The sequence below is a fragment of the Lepisosteus oculatus genome, chromosome 13, assembly GCF_040954835.1.
Source record: "Lepisosteus oculatus isolate fLepOcu1 chromosome 13, fLepOcu1.hap2, whole genome shotgun sequence".
NCBI lineage: Eukaryota > Metazoa > Chordata > Actinopteri > Semionotiformes > Lepisosteidae > Lepisosteus > Lepisosteus oculatus.
This window is the reverse complement of record NC_090708.1, coordinates 30999595-31014386: the sequence shown is the minus strand read 5'-3', so window position 1 is coordinate 31014386 and position 14792 is coordinate 30999595.

Below are 14792 nucleotides of genomic sequence, written 5' to 3'. Positions count from 1 at the left end.
GGGCATCCTAGCCTAATAGGTCTGGGGTGTCCCCCACCCACATCAGTAGTTGAAACTGTACATCTTTTCCCCAAGTATACAGTGACAGCTTGTATTTGCTTTAAACACAACCCTTGCCCCCCTTCTCCTGTAGCCCCCTGTTACCCGGGAAATCTTAGTAGCTGAGCATAAAAAGAATGGAAGCATACTGTAAGGCGTGTGAAGGCCATAAACGATATTAATTTTGGAACATAAACATACAGTATACTGTATAGCTGGTCTCGGTACTTTAAAGAAAAAATACACTCCAGTATTCCATTTCTCCCTAAACATTTTAAACATCGAAGTCTTAAACTAACGTGAAATAGCGTGTAAAAAAAGTGGTAGTTTTAAGCTTTTCTGCTAGTATAATATGGAATTGTGTATCTAAGGAAATTAATAATGATATAATTATATTCATATACTGCAACACAGTAGTACACTCTGTACAATATCTGTTGATACTGTTTGTGTAGGGCTTTTTCACCACTCCTCATGTGACTTTGTGTGTAGCGCTGTGGTCTAAGTGCCATGCTTGCAAGCTAGAGATTGTTCAAATCCAGCTGGTGTCATGGCTTTTTTTAACAAACATTTCTTTGAAAAAATAAAATAGCAATATTATGGATAATTAATTGACTTTTTATATTTCTAAATATCACAACATGTTTGAATCCAATTTGTAATAACAATGAGTAAGCAGGGTAAACTATCACAAAGCTTAAGAGAACTTAACAATAGCAATATTATGGACAATCAATTGACAATAAATATAGAAAAGCACATATTCAATTTGGGAAATAATTTTAATAAATAAATAGTTCCCTGGTTCTGCAGCCCTGGGGGTTTCTCTCTCTGGTCAGGGCCCGCGAGAGGTCGCTGGCAGGTGGTGACGGAGAGGAAAAATAAAGGCAGCTTTTAACTCTGCAAGTCTGAATTTTTGAGTCCGTCCTATCCGAACCAGAAATCATTACACTCTCATTCTGTCCATCGAAAACCCGTTTATATGTGACCTTTCAGAACAACTATCTGTTTTCTTCCTAGCACAATTTATGAGCACTCTGTCATTAAATTCATTCTCACTACATTATCATTCTCACTGTGCATAACAAGGATTAATTAAGATTAATAAACATAAGGTTGTTTAATGATGATATAGTGTTTACAATATAAACATTTACTGTCAAACTTTAAATCAACAATTGATTTAAAGACGATCAGTCAAAGTGCAATGAAATACAATACTGTTGTTGTTGTTGTTGTTATTGTTGTTTTTATCCTGTAAAGCGTTTTGAGAAGCAACCTTTAAAGGCTCTATATGAAGGCGCTGATTCTTACGGAATGTGTTTCTTTCTTCTTTTTTTCAGCATGGAATAAATCTATTACAGTACTTGATTCTTATGGATGCCTGCTTCTGCCGGGGATTAAAAAAAAAAACATGGAATCGCATATCCAAGGAAATTGCAGTATAACTATATTCATGCACAAACAGTAACGTGTTACATTATTTATTTGGGTGTCTCCTCTTGCTAGAAAGCTCTAAATTGCATTTTGTCTTTTTTTTAAATTACAACCCAAAAGTCTTAATTCCGTCTTAATTAAATGTTTAAAATACACGTTTCGAATAGAAAGAAATCCTCTTCCTGCTATGTAGAACAGATCTTCAGATGGTGTCAGCCAATCACCATTCTGAAGCCTACCCTAATCTCTGGTATAGGGACAACCGAAAATACTGGCCTTGGTAATGTGTTTCACAGAAAAAAATACACACCAGTCAATATTTTATACGTCTCTGTTGTAAATGTCTGTAATAGGTCTGTAGATTTTATTTTACTTTTATTTTGTGTTTTGTTCCATGTTAATTTTATTATTTTATTTGCTTTGGCAACATTGATTGTACCCATCTGTCTAATAAAGCACCTTGAATTGAATTTAATTGAATTGAGGGGGGGGTGAGGGTGTCGTGGAAATTTACCTATCAAGGAAGCCACAAGAGAGAGCTCTCACCTGAGTAAGGTCTTTATTTCAATATTGCAATATTGGGAGCCCTGTTGCCACTTTGCAAAGTGCAACCAGAGACTCAATTTGTTACAAGCAGTACAGGGTTTTTATAAGATGTTGCGCTGTAAAAAAGCTCAGCGCTTTGTCCCTTCTAAAACTTCCCCTTTCCCTAAGACAAAACAGATTACATCATAAAGCAAGAGAAGAAGCACCACTAGATTTGTTATTCAAAGCTTATCAGTTACTTTCAGCTAATTCTAACGACCCAGATAGCATATATTGTTTTGGTACATTGTCTTCTAAAGTAACCTAAACAGTGCACTTTGTTGACGCACTGTTTTCTAAAATTCTGCACGTACTGTAGCACAGCAATTACATCCTTGAAATATATTTTCTAAAAGCACCAATATTTTGTTTTTGCAAAGCTCTCTACATTTCCACTTCAATTCCCTCCTTTTTATTCTTGAAAATGATTAAAAGTTAGATTCTTCATATGGACTCCCAGGAGGCTCCCATACTTCGGATTCTTGCGTTCTTATCAGAACATACTGATGCGCAAACATATTCATTACCATATTTAGAAGCATTGGAATAATACATGTCGTACAGCAACACAAAAACAGGAAGACAAGTATCACAGCTACTATAATCGGTGTTACTAACTTAAAGAAAAACATTCCCCCTTTCCCAAACAATGATTCTAACCAAGAGAGAAAAGCAGGTGTATCTTTAATGCCTCTTTCTTTGTCCGCCTTGTCTCTCAGTTCTTTCAAATGCTGAATAGCGAGCGTAAGATTTCCATAATCATCGTCATTTGCTGAAATAAATGTACAGCAGGAGTCTCCTATTAAAGCACAGACTCCTCCAGATGCTGCATTTTGAAGGTCCAGCACAAACCTGTTCTGAAGTGCCATTAATCTAACTCCCCTTAATTCTTGTTTGATAGCATCTAAGCCTTCTAACGTGATGTTAATAAACAAGTACATTTCATAGCGAGTAATTTGTAACCAGCGGGCATTAGCTACTGCCTGAATACTCAGTCCTGAGAAAAAAATCATTTCAGCTGCAGTAAATAGTCTATTGTCCTCTGGTATTTTAGATATATCTGGACCATATCTGTCAGCCCAACTGAGAGCGCGTTTAACCCTTGACTCCCTCTGAAGGGGCTTCATTGAATTTAACAAATAAGAGTTTACTGGGACAATGAGAATGGAGTGGTGTAACGTGACTAGAGCACACACTCCTCTCCATTGGGAATGAAGGCTATCATTAACTTTTGCACCACATTGCCAATACCAATCCATCAAAACCATAGTTCCATCAGATAAAGTATTGTTAGTAACTGTGGTGTTACAGCCTCCTATTTTTCCTACTGAGGGGCCACAACCTTTATTTTCATAGCAATAAGAGTGATTAACCCTTGAAGGCAGGTAAACTGCTACTTTAACAGGAGAATTAGTCCAGGTAATGTGATTCTTTAGGTAATCCCACAAAGGAGGACATTCTGCTTTTTTACTGGTAACATTGAAGTGAATAGCAAAATGCACTGCTGGATCACTGGGAGAAACGAAGCCTAATGCTACTGCAGTAGACTTATTTATCTTCAGGCCGGTTGCATATGGATGCCCCTTTGAGCAGGTCAAATATGTTATGGTGAAGGTGGGAAAAGATCTAGGGTCTGGCTTTGGAAATCCTGCCACTAGACTTATGCATTCAGAAATGTGACTACCAACTGGTTGGGGAAAAAGTCGCATGGGTGAGGCTGTAGAATGAGGCATTAAAGCACATATATAACAAGATGCATTAAATTTCTTTAACTTTACAGCATGATTTATAAATTTGTACCACAAATTGCTCATATCCCCCTCATTATTAGTTTCATTCAGCCAGTTTATATACAAAGATGATTTGCGTTTAGATTCTTCCTCTTTCTTGGTGGTGACAGGCTTCCACATAAAAAGGAAAAAGGCTGTGCACATCAATCTCAAGCAGGTGATCCCCATCTGTCCTTGTGGAGACATCACTCCTGCGCTTTGCTCAGTTCGTTTGTGACCTTTTTACAGTGAGAAGCATGAATCCAGGGAACCCTTTCCGTGACTTTCACAACAGTGGCAGTGGTCAGCAGTACCTGGTACGGCCCCCTCCACCTGAGTGAACACCACTTCTTTCTCCTGAAGTCTTTCACCAGTATACAGTCTCCTGGCTGGAGTGTGTGGCAGAGGTCCTGGTCTGGTGCGGGCAGCGTAGCTTTAACCTGTTTATGAATATCACTAACAAGTTTAGAGATTTTCCGGCAATATGCTATCAAACACTCATCTAAGTCTGTGGCCTCCCCCTTTACTTCTGGAAGCCCTATTCTCATGTGGCATCCAGTAAGAACCTCGTGTGGCGAGAGTCCTATGGTGGAATGTGGCCTGGCCCTTAAATACATCAAGAACAATGGGAGGCTTGTCAACCAATTAATTCCTGACTCAGCCATCATCTTTGTTAGTTTATTCTTTATGGTCCCATTTACACGTTCCACCGCTCCACTACTTTGAGGGTGGTACGAACAATGCTGTTTTAAATCAATGCCCAGGCGATCTGCGAGAAAGGTAATGACATTGTTCACAAAGTGGGTACCGTTATCTGAGCTAAGTTTTCCTGGAATTCCCCCATCTGGGAATGACATCTTGGAGCAAGTGCTTAGCCACACTTTTAGCATCACCGTGTTTACAGGGAAAAACTTCTACCCATCTAGAAAACATGTCTGCGATTACCAGGCAGTACTTGTATCTGTTACATGGTGTCAATTCAATACAATCAATCATAAGGTGATCAAACGGATCATCTGGGACGGGATGCGCTGAGACCTGAGTTTTAGTGCCTCGTCCTACATTGTTTTGTGCACAAATGAGACATTTATTACAAAATCTCTCTGCAAAAGTTGTGAATGCCCTCGTGTCCCATTGCATACTTACCATACTTACCATCCCTCCTTTTGACACATGGTCTCGCAATGTAGGGGAAGAAATGTCGTGGAAGACATGGTTTCCCCGTTGGGCCTAGCCAGACCCCACTAGAAAACAAGCTAGACTTTTTCCAGACTGCCTTTTCAGCCGGACTGGCCAGGGCCTGCATATCAGATAGTTAAGCCATTGCGGGCTCAGGGCTGAGAAGGGGAAGTAAAAGTGCAGAAGAAAAAGGGGATACCGCAGCTGCCTTTGCTGCAGCATCGGCCCTGGAGTTGCCTCTTGAAATCTCATCCAGCAAGTGGGTGTGTGCTGCACACTTGCACACAGCAATAGAGCTGGGCAACAAAATAGCCTCGAACCAATTGCTTACCAGGATGGAGTGTTGGATCGGCGTGCCTTGTGATGTGAGAATCCCCAGAATCTTACAGAGGGTACCGAAGTCATGCACAACCCCAAAAGCTTATCTACTATCAGTGTAAATAGTAACTGACTTTCCGGTTGCCAGGACACAAGCCCTTGTTAAAGCCAAGAGTTCAGCTGCCTGGTCAGATAAATGCGGAGGGAGGAGACAGTGGAGTGGTCAGAGACCACTGCATACCCCACATGACTCAATCCGGTAGTCGGGTCCTTACGAGCTGACCCATCAGCATATAAGAGCAACTCAGAGTTAGGAAGGGGAGAAGAAGAGAAATCCTGCCTGGGGGTTACCTGAGAAGTGATGGGCGCCAGGCAATCATGTGGCTCCCCCTCGTCCTGAGTGGGCAACAAGGTTGCAGGTTTTAACACTGTGCATCGCTCGATAGTAACATGTGGTAGAGATAAAAGGACATGATGGTAGTGAAGAGTAGTGAAGAGAAGACGCGGAAGAGAAATGCGAAGTTTTACTCTGAAGGAGGAAAGAAGCCACAGCATGTGGAACCAAAAGCTTCAGCGGACGATAACAAACCAAAGAGGCAGAAGCCATGACAGCTGTAGTTGCTGCTGCTACGGCTCGTAGGCAGGCTGGGAGGCCTCTGGTTACAGAGGTAAGTTGCTGAGAATAATAAGCAACTGGTTTAAGACGGTCTCCGTGCTCCTGTAAAAGGACAGCACTGTAGAAACCAGTCTTCTCGTCAACACATAAAGTGAACCCCTTAGTCATATCAGGAATGCCCAATGCAGGGGCAGACATCAGTGCAGTCTTGAGTTCAACAAAAGCATTTTCCGCTTCTTCAGTCCAACTCAGTCTGTCAGTCATATTCAGGCCTGAGGTGTGTGCCATGTTAGACAATGGCTGTGCTAGTTTTGCATACCCGGGTATCCACGCCCTACAGTAACCTGTGCAGCCTAAGAAGGACATCATCTCCTTCTTGGTGCGGGGCTTTGGAATTTTTTGGATTGCAGTTATTCGCTCCGTGCCAATGGAGCGTGAATTTGCAGAAATGTCATGACCTTAATATCGTACATTCTTTTTTACAAGCTGCATCTTTGATAGTGAAACTTTATTTCCAGTACTGGGAAGATAATTTAAAAGATCTTTAGTATCCTGAATTCAAGCTCTTTCACTCGGAGAGCAAATCAACAAATCGTCAACATACTGCACTAGTGCACTACCGTTTTTAAACCCAAACCCTGAGAGACAGTCCTGCAATGCAGAGGAAAATACAGTAGGAGCCTCGGCATACCCCTGAGGCATACGAGTCCAAGTATACTTTTTTCCTTGAAACGTGAAAGCAAACCAGAACTGGGACTCAGAGTGTACTGGGATACTAAAAAATGCATTTGCCAAATCTATTACAGAAAAAACTTTTGAGTCCCCGGGGACAGATGACAAAATAGTGGTTGGATTTGGAACAACAGGAGCTCGAGCATATATGGCTGCATTTACTGCTCTTAAATCTTGTATCGGGCGCCAGGATTCCCCATCAGCCTTTTTTACGGGGAACAGTGGAGTGTTACAGGGAGATGTTGGGCAGGGAATCAAAATTCCTGCGGCGACCAGCTGTTCAACCACAGGTTTAAGCCCAACCTCAGTGTCCGGCCTGAGCGGATACTGGGGCTTACTCAGCCTATAGGTGGACTTGGGATTTACTTCGAGCGGGGAAGCCCCCTCTATTAATCCCACATCATATTTGTGAGCCGCCCAGAGGGAGCTGGGCACCCCCCCAGTGCGGGATGGGAAGTGTCAACAGAGGTAGACACAAACAATGCACCCATCTGATCATCTGATAAATCTCTGCCACACAAATTAACAGGGCACTCTTTAGAAAGGAGGAAGGAGTGGTTACCAGGCCCAAACCCATGCTGCTGGCATTCCACTGTCAGGGGTGCAGTAAAATAAGACTTTGTGGGATGTCCCGTTACCCCTATTGTTAAAATGGATTTTGAGGAGGGGTCGAACCTATAGATATTGTCTCTGAGTAACGAATGTGTGGCTCCGGTATCCACTAAAAACTCAAAATGGTCTCCATTTATGTATAAAGTGACCTTGGGTAGCTGAGACGGGGGAGAGAGGGCAGGTAAGATAAAAGTCTCGGTGCCCTCAGGCCCTACCTCAGCTTGTGATGAACGTCAGTCCCTTTTTTCCTCCTGCCAGGGTGAGCTCACGGTTACCTCAGGTGGAGGTGGTAGTGGTATATCCCAGTTGTTGCCGTCGCTTCTTCGTTTTGCTGTGTTGTGTTCGGGGCAGTCACGAGCCCAGTGTCCCGTCTGTCCACACTTGAAGCAAGTCTGGAAGTCCCCTCTCGGGCTTTTGCTTCTTCCTCTTCGGCCACGCTGGGCGCGCTGTCCTCTCCCTCTGTTCTGGTCACCCTGGTAAAACTGCAACTGAGCCATTTGCAGCTGGTGAAGCTGATAATAATCCTTTCGGGCTTTTCGCTCTCTCTTGTCTGTGAGCTATCTTTCAGCATAATAAGCATGGCGACATACTTCTGCTAATCGGGCAGTGTCCCAGCCTATACAGGTAGCTTTTACCATGCCACTTATTTCTGAAAGCAGTCCCTCTACAAAAAGGTTAGTGAGTTGGGTTTCATAAACTGATCCTGCCTCTCCTGCTGGGGGTTTAGACAGGCCACTAAGATTACTGAAGAGAGGAATCAATCTCTCCAAAAAGTAATTACAGGTTTCCCCGGGTTTCTGGTTACTTCACCTTAGCACTGCCCAATCCACTTTCCCCTGGTATTTAGCCTCTATTCTGCGACATGGCATTAAGCTGGGTATGATATATACTGCCAGCCTCGCTGCTGTATAGGTGGTCAGGGCTAAACTCATCTTGACCATCTCCCATCACATCACCATAATTAAGCTTCAAAGTCTTTATAAAAATAGTCTCTAGCTCTCCGTTCGTGGGTCAACTTTGTGCTACTAGCCGTCTCAGGGCTGTTGTGTACTTACGCCCATTGGTTTTGGGGTTTGGGAGCTCCCCAACTCAGTTAATTTCCATGGGCGATAAACGAGGACCGTAGGTTTCTCATTCTCACAGGTGAGGGGATTAGGACATTCAATCATTGGCATGTGGAGCACCCCCTCTCCCTCCTCCATGGACTGGGGATGCAGAACAGCAGAAAGATCTGCGGAGCGACCCCCACCATACCGCACTCCTCTCCTTGTGTGGGACGGCGAGAACATCCCCTCCGTGTCACCCTTTTTCTCATCCCGTCGCCTATTATACGGTGAAGTCGGCTGACCATCCCCATATGCTGGAGGCGATGGAGGGGTAGTCACAGGAGCAATAGCTACTGCAAGACAATCTAATTCGGGATACACTATAGTAGTGCTCAACATCATATGTTCAGGTTTCTTACCCCATCGTGATTCATGCCTCTTAGCACATTCCTCCCACACACGTACACATCTACACATATATTTAAAATCCCACCCCGGATCTCCATCTGGGTTAAGTGAATCTGTCATTTCATGTAATAATCATATGGCCCATGGCTGAAAACTACCTACACGGGGCCATCTCTCATTTTTCCATCCTGACATATTATCAGAAAAAGGTTGACAGTACAGATGCAGTCATTCAAAATGCGAGGGCGATACCGCATTATTTTGTGGTGCGCTTTACGCAGTCTACCGCGAGTTGCTGTAAATTCTCCTATAATACCGCAATTAAAAAAATAGTATCCGGAATTTCCGCAAGGTGGAGCTAATAAAGCTCAACCGCTCATGTTTGAGCTGTCGCCATCAAAGTCTTTAACGAAGATATTACTAATAATATTAATAATGAATGACTTTGGACAAGCTGTAAACAAAGTATTGCCTTTGTCCACATTCTTTTTTTCATTAACCGTCTTTGTAAAAGTAACACCACAGCATTTCGCAATCACGCATTTGTTTCCAATCATGTAAAGTACAGTAATTTTTGAGAATTGATTCACCATGCCTTTCACATGCTCATAAAAGAGATTGATTTAGGAACATAAACATATTACCGTATGCAAACTGTACTGTATACAGTATGTATATGTATATTTAATGTCTTAACTGTGCCCGTTTAAGTATTGAATATTTATATGGAATTTTACCACTGAAGGGAAATCTTAGTACCTGAGCATAAAAAGCATAGGAGCATACTGTGAAGGCCATAAACGATATTAATTTTGGAACTTAAACATACAGTATATGGCTGGTCTCGGTACTTTAAAGAAAAAATACACACCAGTATTCCATTTCTCCGTAAACATTAAGCATCGAAGTCTTTAACTAACGTGATACTGGAGTCAACAAGCATACTTTTAGAATTTGATTAAAAGGGAATATAATATGGAATCGCGTATCTAAAGAAATTAATAATGATATAATTATATTCATGTACCGCAACACAAGAATAGTACATGCTGTACATTGTCTATTGATAATGTTTCTGTAGTGCTTTTTCAGCACTCTGCACGTGACCTTGCTGGTGGCGCTGTGGGTCAGGTTCCTGACTCCCACCTCATGTGGTCTGTGATCAAATCCCACTGTTTTTGTTTTAACAAACATTTCTTTGAAAAAATGAAACGTTTCCTGAGTCAGAGATTAATTAAAACCTCACTCACACCAAACACATTTATATTTCTAAATATCACAACATGATCGAATTTAAGTCATTTTAATAACAATGAATAGTCACCTAGGCGTTACAATATAAACATTTATATTGATTTAAATCGTGTTTAAATCGCCTTTATTTAAAACCCATAAATAAAGCTGGTACTGTTTAGACTTTTAATTATTTAAAACTGTATTACAGCAGCACAATGCACAATGCAACGTAAATCGCTATCTTTGTCTTCTGTGTAATAATGTTCACCTCTCTGTCCAGCAAATTAACAATAGTAATAATAATGAACTTTATTGTATATGGCGCCTTTAAAGGTGGCTCCTCAAAGTGCTTTACAGGTTAAAAACAATAACAACAATACTGTTAGGCAGGGCAAACGATTTTTTTTTAAGAAATACAAAATGAGATATAATGATGTGTTCCAGCTTAGACATTAACGAAGAGCATAACACGTGGGCGGCGTAGAGTTCGGCTCTGGCTTTCCAATCTACTGTAGAGACTGCAAGTACAACCCCCCCTCTCTGCAGGAGTGCTGGCTGTGATGAATTAAACCAGTATCACAGGTATTTTCAAAGAAGAAGGAGGCGAGATTTCCAGCGAAAGACACCTCCCCCCATCAAAAACCCAGTAAGTACAGTACTTACTAGTTAAGAAAGGCTAGGCTCCTCCTCAATGAAATCGCTTTAACATGCTAATGCGTTGGTGTAACAGTCCGGGCGTGGCAAGCTTCTAATGTCAACCCGACTACGGCGAAAGGAACCCTTCTTTCATTAGAAAACAATGAACATATTTTAGCCCTGAATGAATTAATAGCAAACATGTGTAGCGGTGAGGCTTATTAATAAGAAAGAATTAAGTGTTCTGAGCCTTCCCAAATGAGGCCCCATTTCTCTGTTCATCTCTGTGGTGCATCCACAGAGAAACTATTCATGCAGGCTGATTTTAAGGTTTGATAAGGACAGCTCCCAAAGGGGATGCACTTAGCTAAGCCTGGCTATCATGATCAATAGTCATCCATTGGCGCCTATCTGTCTAGGGAGTGCCAGATGGACATCTGGACTGCATTCCTAAGTGTCAGGAGTAAGTGACTCATATCTCACCTTGATCAACCAATCAGGGACTGGTAGGGCCGAGTAACCCACGTGGGACTCTGATGCCCATGGAACTTTCAGCCAATGAATGAGCTGAAGTTCCTCCAGGTAAAAACTGGCAACACAGAGAGCCTGTGAGATTCAGATTCAGTAAGATTCAGAAGGAAGAGATTCAGGAGGATTCTGTGGACTTTCCTAAAGGGAATTCAAAGGAGAATTCCAGGGCAGGACGGCCCAGGAGCAGAAGGCTCCCAAGGGCAGGACATTCTCGCAGCGCGCCTCCTGACTATCCTGAGACTCAGCCCGGACAACCACGGAACGGCCAGTGTGTCCGAGTGCCAGAACTTTCCTTTGTTCTAAGAGTCTAGAGTGGAGGTTGCCAGAGAGTAACCAGAGGATTCACCTGAGGTTAGCATCAGCAGCAGGCCTCGTGAACAGGTCGGAACTGTGGACAGCTGAATCACTATTCAGAACTAGCTCTTCATCAGGAACGAACCGGTCCTCTTCCTTACTTGCTGGGACCCACAGTCATCTTTTCTCCTGTGCACAAACTGTGCTAGTTAAAGCCAACACTAACTAGCCGGTCAGTGAGCATCAGCAGCGCACCGTCGCAAACCACACAGCACAGCCTGGCACCGAGCCAGAGAGCGCGGATTGGACAGCAACAAGCCTGCAACTGTTTCTTTGTGCCCGCAGGAAGATCTGAATCCCCAAAGATTGGATGAGTATTCAACTTCAGTGCATTACAGCTCGAGAATTTAATTGTTATCCCAACCAGTTGATATCAATTTAATTCCTAAGAGTTATGTACTTGTTTCGAGTATCTAATGTAGAAGTTATAACCAAGTTCATTTATGAAACGGTCTTAATGAATGATATACTGAACGTATGTCCTCTTGATATGTGTAACACTTTGTAACTGATTGAATATATACCTTTTGTATTCTGATAACCCTCTCGATAAGATCTGTTAGGTTTATATGCATATTCTATGTATTAATAAATGTATCCTCGTGTATTAGTACCTGTGTGTGTGCGTTGTTTGAGTTATGTCGCATGGTTGGATTCTAAAGCCATCAAAAGAATCAACTTTGTGATTTACTGCTACAATTAATAATTGTCTCAGTAAATGCCCAAACCCTACAGAACTGGTGCCTTCAGAGAGCCACTATGATTACATGTTTGGCGTCCCTGAGCCGGTTATCTTACACATGGTTTACATAAAAGACATTTTTCCAAGAAAGTTTAGCCTTTGTCACTAATGAAACCACTAAATAAAGACATAAATATTAAAATATTAAGATTTTTAAAATAGATGACTTTGCTAAAATTTATTTGAAAATAAGAACAATTACAAACGCCAGGGGAGAGAGAGAACAGGGGAGGGATGTTGGTTTTGCATAAGGGGCTATGGAAATGAGGTCTGTTTGGGAATGTGGAGTTACATGTTCTGGCTGTTTGTGAATTATCGTTGTTTAGTATGGAGTATTGAGGTTTTGATTTTGTGTAATGCTTTATGTTGAAAATTGAGGTGGATTTTGTTTATGATAAAGAGGATAAACTGGGATGTGAGGAGGGTTTGGTTTTGCATAGGGGCGGGATTATGTTAATTGGAGGAATATGCGAGAGTATAATGGTTTGATATATTTGATTTTGTATTGTGGTTGTTATCTATGTTTTTGGTTGGTATTATGTTATATGGTTGTTTTTGTTGGTTGGTTGTTATAATGGTTATTAATAATACAATCTATAGTTGAAATCTGAGCCTAAATAAAAAGAAAAGCAAGTGATTAGGTTTATGAGCAATCTAATTACTTATTCATTTAAAACGCTATATAAAATAAAGTTTATTATTAATTTGGTGGACAGAGCGGTGAACATTATTATGCATAAGACAAAGATAACGATCCTGATCAGTTTAGAAATCTGAGTACGCTGTAAGGTTTTTACTTCTTAAACTTTTAAAATACACGTTTCGAATAGAAAGAAATCCTCTTCCTGGTACAGTACTGTATGTATAGAAAACCAGCACGTCTTTTTTTTCCAATCATCAGGCACTGTGTAAGACCCGGCGTACCAGAGCAGTGCACCGAGGGAGTGTTTGCATTTAATATAAATTACTTATTATAATACTTATTATAATATTTATATTAATATAAATAACTTAGTTTTTAAAATTAGTCAAGCAATATGAACTCCCGGAGTGCTGGCTGTGACGAATTAAACCGGTCTCACAGGTATTCAAAGTAGGAAGTACAGTGTTAAGTGGTAGCTGGGCTACTCCCTTAATAGAATCGCTTTAAGGAAAAGCATTTTCAGAGAGCAATCACGCTGTGTTTATGTAGAAAAAGCGATTAGGTTTATGAGCAATCTAATTACCTATTCGCTTAAAACGCTATATAAAATAAAGTTTATTTAGAGATGAATGATCAGTGTCGCAGTTTAAATAATGGGAGTCAGGAAACTAACACACAGCGCCACCGGATTTAATAACGCAATAAAAACGCTATAAAATAATGTGACTAGGCACAGAAAAAGTTTACAGCACAGTGCAATAATAAATGCTGACCATGACTTTAGAAGCATAAATTACCTTACACTCAATTTAAACACAAGCTGTCTTTCTGTATGAACCTCTAAGCTGGTTCATACAGAAAATGTAGAAATGCATTAGCCTGATTATGATTAAAAAACACATAATTAAACACGCGTTTGCGATTTAAATCAGAACACGAATTAAATCAATATAAATGTTTATATTGTAACGCATACTGTCCAGCCTCCATTTCTCTATAAAAATGTACTCTGTTACACACACACACTAGAAGCAGGAACCGCTGTCAGAAGGGAAGATAAGTTCAAAATATCGCAAATATCGATCATGTTGCGATATTTTGAAATATAAAAGTCAATTGATTGTCCATAGTATCGCTTACCTATTATTTTGAAGAAATGTTTGTTAAAAGAAAAGTCCAGCACCAGCTGGATTCGAACACACAACCTGCCAGGTGGTAGTCACGCACCTAGACCGGTAGGCTACAAGACAGCTCGCATGAACAGGCAGGCGAAACAGCCCTACACAGCCCTGTTGCAGTACACGGATATAATCATACCGTTATTAAATTCTTTAGATACGCGATTCCATATTATATTCCCTTTTAATCAAATTCTAAAAGTATGCTTGTTGACTCCGGTATCACGTTAGTTAAAGACTTCGAAGCTTACAATGTTTAGGGAGAAATGGAATACCGGTGTGTATTTTTCCTTTAATGTGCCGATTCCTGGAATCTGACTGGCTGACACCCCTCTGAAGTGGTTCCATAAAATCTGGTATACGGAAAAGAAAGCGTTGATAAATACAAGTGTCTTTTAATACACTCTTTGCTGTGCTCTTGAGGATCCTTGTGATATTTTAAGCTCTAGTTGAATGATAGGTGTCGCATTTTAAATCATTTTCGTAGTTAGAAATTATGAAACGCCCTGTTAAAAGCAAGGAAATTTTTATGCCCGTTGAAGTAAAACAAAATGCCTGACAAAGTATGGCTTGGACAGATTCCAAGGAAATTATACTTTGAGTATACAGCTTGTCCAAAGTCATCCATTATTAATACTATTAGTAATATGTTCGGTAAAGGCTTTGATGCATAAATATTTCTGATAAAGGTAGGTTGTGTACTTTTGTCCAACTGAGCAATCTTGCTTTCA